The sequence below is a fragment of the Hemiscyllium ocellatum genome, chromosome 37, assembly GCF_020745735.1.
Source record: "Hemiscyllium ocellatum isolate sHemOce1 chromosome 37, sHemOce1.pat.X.cur, whole genome shotgun sequence".
NCBI classification, from domain to species: Eukaryota; Metazoa; Chordata; class Chondrichthyes; order Orectolobiformes; family Hemiscylliidae; genus Hemiscyllium; species Hemiscyllium ocellatum.
This window is the reverse complement of record NC_083437.1, coordinates 6,152,158-6,165,335: the sequence shown is the minus strand read 5'-3', so window position 1 is coordinate 6,165,335 and position 13,178 is coordinate 6,152,158.

The window sequence follows — 13,178 nt, the reverse complement described above, 5'->3', positions numbered from 1 at the left end:
TTGAAGGAGGGTACATATTTGACTGAGTGCATCTGGAGTACTGCCTTGTATCATGACCAATGACTGTGGGAAACATTCCTACTTTGCCTGTGGATAGGATCAACCTGCTATTTGGCAATGACCTGGTGGGATCCAAGATTATAGTATTCTTTGGCATTTTCCCTGAATGCGAGGTCATGGGAGTCTGTGGCCAGACAGGCTCAGCTATTAGAGACTGAGGTGGCATTGTAAACAGAAGACCCTCCAAAATGTTTATCTGAAACCCTTTATGGGAGTCCAGAACACCCACAGGAGGTAATAAGTAGAACTTAGCAGCCCAACAAGTTCACCCACTGTGAAAAATACTAACTCAGACTGAAGCTGAGGCAGATGCAGTCCTTGAATGTTACTACATTTGAATTGAAGTGCTGGTGAGGAAATGGAGACCTCTCAGGACCTACACATGAGAAGTGGCCAATGATCTACCACATGGTGGTAGTGCTGAGGTAGAATATTAGTATGTGCAAAGCCCAAGTCTACATCAGTCAATATTTTTGCTGGGAACATTTCCACAAGGATGTAGTAAAGTTTGTAAAACCTGTCAAGTCACGAGAAGACCCTGACCTGCAAGAAGACCTGCATCTATGATTCCCATGCTGGCTTTTGGGGAGCTGTTCTGCAAGCTATATGTGGATAGTTTGGGACGGCCTTCCGAAAACTAACGGGGCTATCAGTATGTGTTTACCGTTATGGACTGGATACACATTATCCAAAGGCTGTTCACCTGAGAATTTTATCCTCCAGAACAGCGGTGAGAGAATTGAACGAATTCTGCAATTTGATCCATCTGTTGATATCTACGCAGATCACTGCTCAAGTTTCATGCCCTGTAAAAGACCATTTTTTGGGACTATAATGCAAATCAAAAATTGAATACTGCATATATTGTTGAACTCTGCTATTGAACTGTGCAATGCAATGTCGCTTTTTGAAGTTGTAAGCAGGAAAATACAAAACTTGATAGCACTGAAAATCATTCAAGTTGAGGCAATTCTGCCTGACAACAGTCCTCTGAGTGGCTGAGCTGCAGAGATGTTAGGGCTGCCCATAACTGAGATACACTAATGGCTGAAAGCTAGGTCCCTCTAGCCCTCAGTAATTAAAAGCTTGGGGAAAAAAAATTGTGAAAAGTAGCCTCCACAAGAAGGACAATACCAAGGTTACTGAGCTTAGAATGTGCAAAATAACAGATAAGAGCATTTCACAGTAATATTTTTCTTGAACAATTTACAATAATAAGAATAGGTTTGAGTTAAAGATTCTTAAGATAATCATTGAGATAGAGTTTGAAGTAGTTGCATATATACAGAAATACAAAAAATCATTAAAAGCATTAGAGGAAAATATACAAATTAAAAATGCAAAAACTAACCCATCTTCGATTGTAAAGCAGCCCTCTATATCATTAGAGAGGTGAAATGTATCATAGGCATAGGAGACTAGCAGATAGAGGAATATTGCCTGAACATGCACATTAGAAGCACAACTCATTAGCTAAAGAATGCTTACACTGGGGGTAAACGTAAGGCTTCATATAACTAACTTTATAGTAGAACTAATATTATGAATTTTACAGCAATTAGTAAGAACTAACTTTTTGTATCTCCTGTAATCAGAGCAATGGGAAATATAAAATGAGTAACAGAATCCAAGCAGTCCTTAGAGATAAGCAAGTCCGGAACATGTTCAAAGAGTACAACAATTAACTTTGGCATGTGAATTAATGGGGTGCATTGTAAGATCCCAAGGCCTGATGATTATAATGTCTGGTATATAGCATGAGATCATGAGGAACCTAGGGCTGTCCATTGGTCATTTTAGTTAGGTGTTTCACAGGATTGGATATATAGAATAAGGGAACACACAATGACCACATTATATGTGATTATTGTAACATGACATATATAAAAGTACTGTACCCCACTGAGAAAACCAGAGTGTTATTGACCCATCTTCTGATCTGAGCCAAAGATTAAGGGGGGGTCATTAAGCCCTCATGTCGAGGCCAGATTTGGAGTGGTCTTTGGTCTCTCCCTGCAACTGCTTGAATAAACTGCCATGTACCTGAATCCTGAGATTTTGTCCCTGGTTGGAGGATTTGTTCCTATAAGAGGGAAGAAACATCCAGTGCTTGTAGAAAAAAAAGCATCAGTGTGTATGGAAAAGTCAGCAAGCCAAAAGCAGACAAAGAAGGACATAAGTTCAACTGGGACAATACGTCCATCCTGGGACTGGCCAAACTAAGTCATGTCAGGGAATTCCTAGAAGCCTGGCATTCAAACCAAAACTCCATTAACAAACACATCGATTCGGACCCCATTTACCAGTCTTTCAGAAATGAACCAGGACATACAAATAGCAAGCGGGACAGAACACCAGCGCTTCACAGGAGGCTCACTGATGATTTTACCTAGCATGTTGCGAAACTTGAAAGGGTTCAGAAAAGATTTACAAGGATGTTGCCAGGGTTGGAGGAGTTGAGCTATAGGGAGAGGTTGAATAGGCTGGGGCTGTTTTCCCTGGTGCATTGGAGGCTGAGGGGTGACCTTATAGATGTTTATAAAATCATGAGGGGAGTGGATAGGATTAATAGACAAAGTCTTTACCCTGGGGTAGGGAGTCCAGAACTAGAGGGCATTGGTTTATGGTGAGAGAGGAAAGATATAAAAGAGACCTAATGGGCAACATTTTCACGCAGACGGTGGTATGTGTATGGAATGAGTTGTCAGAGGATGTGGTGGAGGCTGGTACAATTGCAACATTTAAAAGGCATCTGGATGGGTACATAAATAGGAAGGGTTTGGAGGGTTATGGGCTGGGTGCTGGCAGGTGGGACTAGATTGGGTTGGGATATCTGGTCGGCATGGACGAGTTGGACCGAAGGGTTTGTTTCTGTGCTGTACATCTCTATGACTCAGTGAAAAACGTAGGAGTGGAGTGGCAGTCTGCACGAGATCTATACTCCTTGGAAATATGTTTGGAGTGCAGTTCAAAGAACATTCACTAAACTAGCACCCTGAATGGTTGGGTGTGGTGATCTTATAGGGAAAGGTTGAACAGGCTAGACTTGTATTTCTTGGAGTTTAAACAGATAGGTGACTTGGTTGAAACATACAAGAACGTGAACGGTATGGACAGGGTAGCCATGGAACTGATATTTATTTTTATGGAAAATGTAATACTAGTTTAAAAATCAGGAGTTACCCATTCAAAACAGTGAGGTTTTTTTTAATGTTGTGTGCCTTTGCAACTGTGATTGAAAATGCATCAAAGTAAAAACTGTGAATATTTCTAAGGTAAAGGTAGATGGATTCTTGTTAAGTAAAAGAGTGACAGGTTATAGGGGAGATGGGAATGTGGATTTAAGTTTGCAATCACACCAGCCATGATCTTACTGAATGATGGAGCAGACTGAAGGGGCTGAGTGCCTATTTCAGCTCCTAATTTGCTGTACAGAGTTAATAATGCCCTGCCCTTCAGAAAGTCAGACAGAATTGTTGACCTGTTTTCTCATTCATTCGCACTGACATTGTGTACAAAATACACTTCATTTTTAACTCATTCATTCAGGTGAGGTGAGCATCATGCCAAAACCAGTTTTTATCACTTTTGTGAAAGTAAGTGTGAACTACTTTTTGTGTGGTACATCCACAGTGTTGTTAGAGAGGGATTTCCAAGATTTTTACCAGAAGCAGTGAAGTTGCAGCATGGTAATTCTGAATCCAAGTGTTTATTACTTGGAGGGGAACTTGCGGGTGATAGTATTCCCTTATTTCTGCTCTCCTTGTCCTCCTGGGTGGTGGAAGGTACATAGATGAATTTCATTCTACAGAATTCCTGGCATTTGACCCACTCTTGTAGTTGCTTTTTTTAATATAGAATCCCTACACTCTGGAAGCAGGCCATTCAGCCCATTGAGTTACCCTCCAAAGAGCATCCAACACAGACCCACCCCTTCATCCTATCCCTGTAACCCTGCATTTCCTATGACTAATCCACCTAGCCTGCACATTCCTGGACGCTATAGGCAATTTCCCATGGCTATTCCATCCAACCTGCACATCTTTGGACTGTTGGAGGAAATCAGGGTACCTGAAAGAACATGGGGAGAATGTGCAAACTCCACACAGACAGTTGCCTGTCAAACCCGGTCTCAGGCGCTGTGAGCCAGCAATGCTAATCACTGAGGCACCGTGTCACCCTTATGGCTAGTTCACTTAAGATATTTTTTATTCAATGGCACCACCCCATAGCTATTGATAATGGATAAGTTAGCTATGAGAGTACTGTCGAATGTCAAGAGGAGATGCTTGGATTCTGTTTTATGGGAGATGATCATTGCCTCGCACTTGTGTGTATGAATGTTACTAGTCATTTTCCACAATGTGACTTTTATCCAGGTCTTGCTACATATCAGCACAGACTGTTTCAGCATTGCAGGAGTAGTGATTATCACTGCATGTTGTGATGAAGAGGAACACACAACTTTTTGTTTTAATTGACAGGGGTGCCAAGTATGCAAAACAGCACAGATGATGGAACAGAAAGTCTGAATGAGTGCCAGGAAGGAATTTGACAGGTTCGTCTCAACAAATAAGACTTAGGTTTAAAAACCCAAAATGTTGAAAATACTGAAGATTCCTTAAAACATTTTGGTTACTGTATCAATTAACTACCATTAATAGAAAGTGCTTCAATGAGTTTGGAGTTGCACAGAACATAGAACATAGAAGATAGAGTTTATTCATGCATTTTTTTTCTTGTACTTTCTCTTTTAAAATGTTGCTGCAAAATATTTTAATGTTTAAAAGCTACAATAAAAACAAGACTTGCCGAAGAAACTCAGCAGGTCTGGCAGCATCTGTGGAGAGGAAACAAAGTTAACTTTAGAACTGGTTTTGCCTCAGCCGTTCAGCAGCCACAGTTCTTTGTCTTATTACAATAAGTGCAGCTTCATTTAACTTTTAACTCAATCATAATTGAGGTATGATTTTGATTTATTTGATTTATTTACTGTTATCTGAAACGTGTTATATAGTGTTGTCACGGTCTGGCATCATTTTAAAACACAGAAAAATAAACCAAAACATAGAATATAAAGACAGACAATGAAGAAATAAAGGAAGTATACAATTTTAGAGTCTTTCTTGTTAAGTGCTTCATCATGGGCAAATTTTTTCTCCATATTATATTATTCTTTGATCACTTCTATATTTTGCATCTTGCATCAATATGACAGATTTGAATATTTCATGGCAAGTAGATCAGCCATAAGCTTAGGAATCATTATCAGAGCACTCCTGGAACATCCCTAGCAAGTTTAATTACTTTCAATACCTTAACCTTGAATACTGCTACCTCCCAGTGCATGCAAACTTGGAATGAGCTTATCTCTGCCAGCCTTCAAAAGAGTCACTTGATTTCACATGGCTCTGGCAACCAGTCAATTTCCATCCTGCAAGGCTGGTTGTCCTAACTAGAGGACAAGCAGCACCTCAGTCCCAGCAAACCATGCTGGGAGCTTTAAGAGAAAGTCTCAAGACAGGGGATCCCAGAGCAGGCACAGAAAGAAATTAAGTGAGAATAGCGATCGCTGAGGCCCATTGGGCAAGCCTTGGTAAGGACAGGAGGCACCAGAGGTGATGGAATGGCTGGGCATTCTAGCAGGCGGTGCAATAGCCTATGCCGTTAGTGGGGTCACAGGGTATACGATCAGGAGGGATCCTACCCCAGTTGCAGAGTGGGTAGTTATTGGTAAAATTCCATCAGACTGTAAATGAAATTCTGGAGTTTCAGGAGCTTCATCTCAGCATGCTCCAGTATATGCCAATGACCCCATTATCCCCTTATGGTGTATCAGGCTGAGGGGATTGCACCTGTATCTATACAGAAGACTTGAGGGGGCTTATAGACTCTAAGTCCCCACAGAATTCTTGCCAAAGTTTTCACAGTCACAAGTGTACCAGTCAGCAGGAACCCTCCACCCAGCTGCAGGTATTGAGGCTGCACATCTTGGGGGACAAAGGATAAAGAAACTATTTTGAAGGAATCGCTGTGGCATTCTTTTATTCTATCATGAGATGTGAGCATTGCTGGCTGGCCAGCTTTTATTGCCTATCCCTAGCTACTCTTGAGAAGGTGGTAGTAAGCTGCCTTTTGAACTGCTGTCCATGTGCTGTAGGTTTATCCACAATGCCCTTAGGGAAACAATTCCAAGACTACCCAATAACAGTGAAGGAACAGCGACATATTTCCAAGTCAGGATGATGAATGGCATAGAGGGGATCTTCTAGATGGTGGCATGAATTTTTAAAGCAACACGTCTACTATTGTTAGGAAATGGGGTAAACCTTCCTGCTCAATTTAACCCAGCAACACAGAAAAGATTTATCCTATGCAGTAATCTGTGAAAATTCGAGAGGCCAAGAACTATTTAAAGTAAAAAAATTAACAACTTTATTTGTTAAAGTAAAACAGAGAATAAATAACTAACAACTATTTACAACTCCTTCCTCTAACCTATGTTTTACCTTCCCCTTCTACAATACTAGTTTGATAAAATTTCCAATTAAGATTTTCAAAACAAAACTTTTTATCTCAAAACCAGACAGCTTTCAGTTCTTCTCTGTATTCCTGTCTTCTTGGGGATTCTGCTTCACAGGTTACTGCTTGATAAAAGATGCCTTTAAGATAACTATTTTTCAGACAGTCTTTACATGCTGATAGCTTGGCAGTTCTCCTCTCAACTGTTCAATTTTCCCCAGTCATATACCCCCCCACCACCAAAGCATCGGATTGTGTCATTGGTTTTAAAGGTTGTCAATATACTCAATTCAAACATGATTGGAATTTGATATTTTCAGGGTAAAATTTAAACTGGCTGAATTTGAATTTGTTTTTGGCTCATAGCAACTCAACCAGTGCTTTCTGTTCTGAACCAAATGTTACATTGTAAAGTCTCCAGCACTGTGTGCTTGCCTAGTCCTTCACTCTCTTAAAGGTACAGTACACTTCTACACTTTCATAACACTATGCATTTCGGTATATTAACATCCTTTCACTTTCATTGTTCTAATGGTTGCTGCATCCTCACTTTCCCACTGGATGCTGAAATGATCGTCTGCAGTAAAAAGAAGTGGAACATCTTCCCCATTACAAGCAGGTACACTTCCACTGTACCTGCAGTTCCTCTGGTAACCTGGAGAACCACAGACCTAGAATTTAGATATTGCGTCACATTTCCAGAAGTAATGTTCAGGGGCATACACTTTATCCCATCAATTTGATCGGGCAGACTTTTGGGTCTGAGACAGCCTCCAAGAGGTCTTGGCTGATATGTTTTTTTCCCTGCTTGGGGTTTCCAGGCTAGGCATTCTCAGTATATAAGATAGATAGTGCACACCTGAGAGAGAGCTCTTAGTATTTTTTAAGGAGGGAATAGGAAACTGTTGACATTTGTACAACTGATGGCACTGGAAGATTAGTCATTGAGGTTTCTCAGCCATTGCAAATAGGATTCTAACATTCCATAAGCATCAGGGAGGATGTCAAAGACCTCAGAACCTTCTTTGTGGGAGGAGTGAATGGGTAAATACACGGCAGATGGAGTGTAACATGGATAAATGTGAAAAACACTTTGGTAGGAAAATCAGAATGACAGCATATTATTTAAAAAGTGATAGTTTGGGAAAGATTTATTTAAAAAGGTAATTAGATGTCCTTGTACAGTTAGGAAAGCAGATGATATGTTCATTTTCAATGATGAAGGTTGAAGCACAGGAGTGAGGAAGTCTACTGCAGCTGTACTCGGCCTTGGTGAGACCATATCTGAGCATTTTGTGCAGTTTTGGTCTTCTTACCTAAGAAAGATATGCTTGCCATAGAAAGAGTGCAGCTAATGTTCACTGGACTGATACCTGGAATGGAAGGATTGTTAAATGGGGAGAGACTGAGTCCTCTGGGCCTATATGCAATGGAGTTTGGAAGAATGAGAGGGGATCTGCATGAAACATCGAATCTTTTGACAGATCTTGACACACTGATGCAACATGAGGTTGTGGGCGGCACGGTGGCACAGTGGTTAGCACTGCTGCCTCACAGCACCTGAGACCCGGGTTCAATTTCCGACTCAGGCGACTGACTGTGCGGAGTTTGCACGTTCCCCCCGTGTCTGCGTGGGTTTCCTCCGGGTGCTCCGGTTTCCTCCCACAGTCCAAAGATGTGCAGGTCAGGTGAATTGGCCATGCTAAATTGCCCATAGTGTTAGGTAAGGGGTAAATGTAGGGGTATGGGTAGGTTGCGCTTCGGTGGGTCGGTATGGACTTGTTAGGCCGAAGGGCCTGTTTCCACACTGTAAGTAATCTAATCTAATCTAATCTCTGTCTGGAATAAAGGGCCACAGTCTCAGTTTACATGGTTGGCTGTTTCAAACTGAAATGAGGAGAAATTGTTTCACTCAGAGGATTCACTTGATCCAGAAGAAGCCATGGAGGGAAAATCACTGAATATATGTAAGAGAAAAAACTTTGAGACACGAAAGAGCTACAGTGAGAGGTTATGGGCGTGGTATTGAGATCGAGGAACAGCCATGAGCATGTTGCATGTGGTGTGGATTAGATTGGCCAAATGCCAACTTCTCCTCCTACTTTCTATCTTGCTATGTTTCATTTATAACTGTTTAGGCAGTGGCTTGGTCAGATGAGAACATTGAGGTGGACAGAGCCTTGCAGGCACCTCAAGGCTTTCTCTACATTGCCATGGATCACAAAGCATTAAACCATCATGAAAGAGCTAAAGAGCTCAATTTAGGATTCCACATGGTACAGATGGGAAAGTATGCAAACATGGTTTGTGGACTTTCACACTTTCATTGGTGGAATAAACATAGTTAAGTAGTTAACATAGTGAATGTAGAATATATTAACTAGTGGAGGTGACAGTCTAGTTGTATTATTTCTAAACTATTAATCCAGAGACCCTGATAATGTTCTGACGATTCGGGCTCAAATCCCACCACGGGTAGATGGTGGAATTTGAATTCAATAAAAATTTGGAATTGAGAGTCTAACAATAACTATAAAACCATTGTCAACTGTCAAGAAAAACCCATCTGTTTCGCTCATGTCCTTGAGAGTGGGAAACTACCATCCTTACCCGGTCTGGCCTCCAGGTGAGTCCAGACCCACAGCAATGTAGCTAACTCTTTACTGTCAACAATTAGGAAAGGGCAATAAATGCCGGCAGAGCCAGCAATACCCTCACTGTTTGAATAAATGCCATAAATTGTACAGTAACGTCATTGATTTGATTCCAGATTTCCGAGTGCTAAATAATGATTTCAAAGTAAGTTGTTAAAGTTCAAACACTTGTAATATTAGCCTGAGCCAGTCCAGCAGAGTAATTGCTGGGCTCAGTCTCTGGGATATTACACTGAGCTGTAATTTAGTTGGGTGAAGTCAAATTTTGAAGGCTTTGGATCTTTCAGATTGCAGCTTTTAAAGAATTTAATCAGCAGAGTAACCGCAAAGAAGAGATTCAACGTCAGTTTCAGAACTTAAATCAAATCCAAACCACATTGGTAAACACTGGGAAACCACTCCCAGGGTGTTACTGATGCACTTGAGGACAAGGCCTTCTTTATAAAGCCAGGCTCACATTCTCAGTATCTGAAGTGACAATGACATCAACAGCTATCTGCAGAACAGTCAAGAGCTTCAAAGAGTCTAACCCTTTGAAGATTCAGCCGAGCCCTTAATAAACCACAGCAACCCCTTTTATCAGTGGAAATGAACTGAACAAAATGCTTTCTGCATGTGCTGATAAAATCTGCAATCATTTCAGCCTGGGGGTAATATTATGAAGTAGTTAAAGTAGTAGCCGCATGAGAATTTCTAAAAAGAATCAATTAACTTAATAATGTCATCAGGCTGACAGTTTAGGATTCAGATTTACTTGCACGAATCTGTGGTAATCTCCCTTCTCAAAATGTTCAGAACTTCCCAACAGGATTAATAGATTACCTTCTAGCAGGCTTTAGTTATACTTTGAAGCATCAATATTCTTTGTGTGTATTCCTGCAGAGATTTCAATTATTGGAATATGTTAGAATTTGAACCAGGGCAAAGTCCTCCAATTTATTGTGGTTCAGATAGGATACCCTGTATCATTAAGCTCCAAGGCACAAACAGATGAAACTTGGTTATTTAACTGTCCCTTCAGTTGGTTGCCAAGGTTAATTTGACAAAGATCCTTTCTCTTGTGGATACCAAAGTTAAGTTAAATTTTAAATAACACCAATTTAGTCAGCATTCTTGAATTTAAAAAAATGTTTATTAATTACACAAGAAGAAATAGTAATGCAACACATGGACACACAGTTAGAAATAACATTTAAGCCCACAAATAAAAAAGTTAAATCAACCAAATTATTGTGATTGTAATGAGGCCAGCCATGTGGACCTCATAGAATATGAGTTCCTTGTTGGGGCTGTTAACCAGGCCCATTTAGGGGGCTCTGGCTGAGAGATATAAACAGGAGTATCAGATATCCCATTCACTCTAAGTGACTCTGAAGAATGGATCAGAGACTTCCTACATGTAAATAAAAGGTGACTTGGTGATTGGATACAGGCCTCTATGGAATTATTGTTTCAATATCATTCTCTGAATTGTTAATGAAGAGCAGATAAGATGAGGTAGCGGCTGTTATTTGAATGGAAATGTTTGCACAAACATTGATCATTGTGCAGTTGTATTCCATGATTTTGCAGATTGATGGAAATTCGAATGTTATGAGTCTTTTGACAGAGATTGAATTCCAGCATTCAGACAGAGCGCCTTACCCTTTGTTTTACCTGCAGTGCAAGGGTATGGCCCTAACAGTATTCTAGTCCATATTCTAGGAGATTTGGCCAATGGCACACAGAGACTAGTGTTGCAGTCAGCTTTTTAACACCTTTTTTCTTCATGCTTAGAACTTATTTTCAAGTGGTGGCTTTCTGCTGAGAATCAGCCCCCTCATTATCTCTTTTGTGATATCTGCCTGTTTGAAGTTCCCCTGACACTTTACAAGTACACATTTCATGGGCTTCTCATAAGACTTTGTCATACTGAGACTGAACTTACAACTGTGGTTCACTTTATCCTGTAGCAGGTCTCTTTAAAAAAAAACATATGATGGAATTAAAAATCAACAGTTGTCTGTAAGTACTTTGGGGTTCTGATCTACTGCAATAACAAAATGTCCATTATGAAGAATGTGCTTCTTGCAAAGTAAAAGCTATTAAAGCTAAACAAAAAAAAACTGTGGATGCTGGAAATCAGAAACAAAATAGCAGATAGTGAGGAGAGTTGTTAAAGGATACAGTGGGATATAGATTGATTGCAGATTTAGGCAGAAAAATGGCAGATGGAGTTTAATCCAGATAAAAGCGAGGTGATGCATTTTGGAACATCAAATTCAGGTGCGAATTACACAATAACTGAAGAAACCTGAGGAACTTTGGCATACAGAGTGATCTGGTTGTACAGGTCCATAGATCCCTGAAAGTGGCAACATAGGTGGGTTAGGTTGGAAAAGAAGGAATACAGCATGCTTGCTTTCATCAGCTGGGGCATTGAATAAAGAAGTTGGCAAGTTACGTTACAGTTCTATAAAACTTTAGGTAGGCTATACTTGGAATATTGCATCCAGTTCTGCTTGCCCCACTACCAAAAGGATGTGGTTGCTTTGGAGAGTTTGCAGAGAATGTTTACCAGAATGTTGCTTGGTCTGGAGGATTTTTGTTATGAGGAGAGGTTGGATAAACTTGGATTGCTTTCACTGGAAAGATGGAAACTGAGGGGTGACCTGATAGAGATCTACAAAATTATGAGAGGTATAGATAGAGTGGATAGTCTCAGAGGCTTTTTGCCAGGGTGGAATAGTCAACTACAAAATGGCACAAGTTCAAGGTGAGAGCGGGAATGTATAGTGGAGATGTATAGGGGAAAACTTTTCACATAGAGGATGGTGGGTGCCTGGAATGCGCTACCAGTGAAAGTAGCTGAAGCAGGCATGTTAGCAATATTTAAAATGTATCTTGATAAATACATGAATGGGAGGCAAATAGAGGGATAGATACCATGCATGGGCAATAAGTAGCAGGTCTTGGGACTCACTGCAGTCTCAGTGGGCCAAAAGGCCTGATACTGTGCTATATTATAATGACTTTTGTATGACATGAATCAGAAATTGCTGAAAACACTCAGCAGATCTGGCAGCATCTGCAGAGAGAAAGCAGGGTTAATATTTCAGGTCCTGTGACCCTTCTTCAGAATTTGTTAAAGCTAAAGATGTAGATAATCTCATTCACTGGCTCCCTGGAATTTGTAATCAATCCATAAGACAGGTGCTGTAAATAGAGGTAAAAACAATGACTGTAGATGCTGGAAACCAGATTCTGGATTAGTGGTGCTGGAAGAGCACAGCAGTTCAGGCAGTACCCAAAGTGCAGCGAAATCGACGTTTCGGGCAAAAACCCTTCATCAGGAATAAAGGCAGTGAGCCTGAAGTATGGAGAGATAAGCTAGAGGAGGGTGGGGGTGGGGAGAAAGTAGCATAGAGTACAATGGGTGAGTGGGGAGGTGATGAAGGTGATAGGTCAGGGAGGAAAGGGTGGAGTGGATAGGTGGAAAAGGAGCTAGGCAGGTCAGAAGAGCTTAAGGGCAGAGGAAATGACCTGGGAGTTGCAGTGGGAGAGGGACTCCCTGAGATTCTTGTAGAGAGAGGAGGAAAACTTCAAGGCAGGCATCCTTGCAAGAGGATTCGTAAGGTTAAAATCAACGAGGTAAAAACAATGACTGCAGACGCTGTAAGTAGCCAGTTAATGAACATACCGTTTGCTGAAACTACCCCTCAGCTAATTTTAGTAATTACAATGGTTGTGAATTTTCTTAATGCCTTTATGGTGATGAGTGGCAGTGACAAGAAAGCTATTTAAAACCTGTAATCCGTTGAACCATCCTTTAAAATGTTTCTGATATTGGGTATAGGTAAAATTCAGCTGAGCTTTCTGACCTGGCATGAAATATTTTGTAAATGTTCACACTATGGATTCATAAACGAAGACCTTACAAGAGGCATTGGTAGGATGTTATCA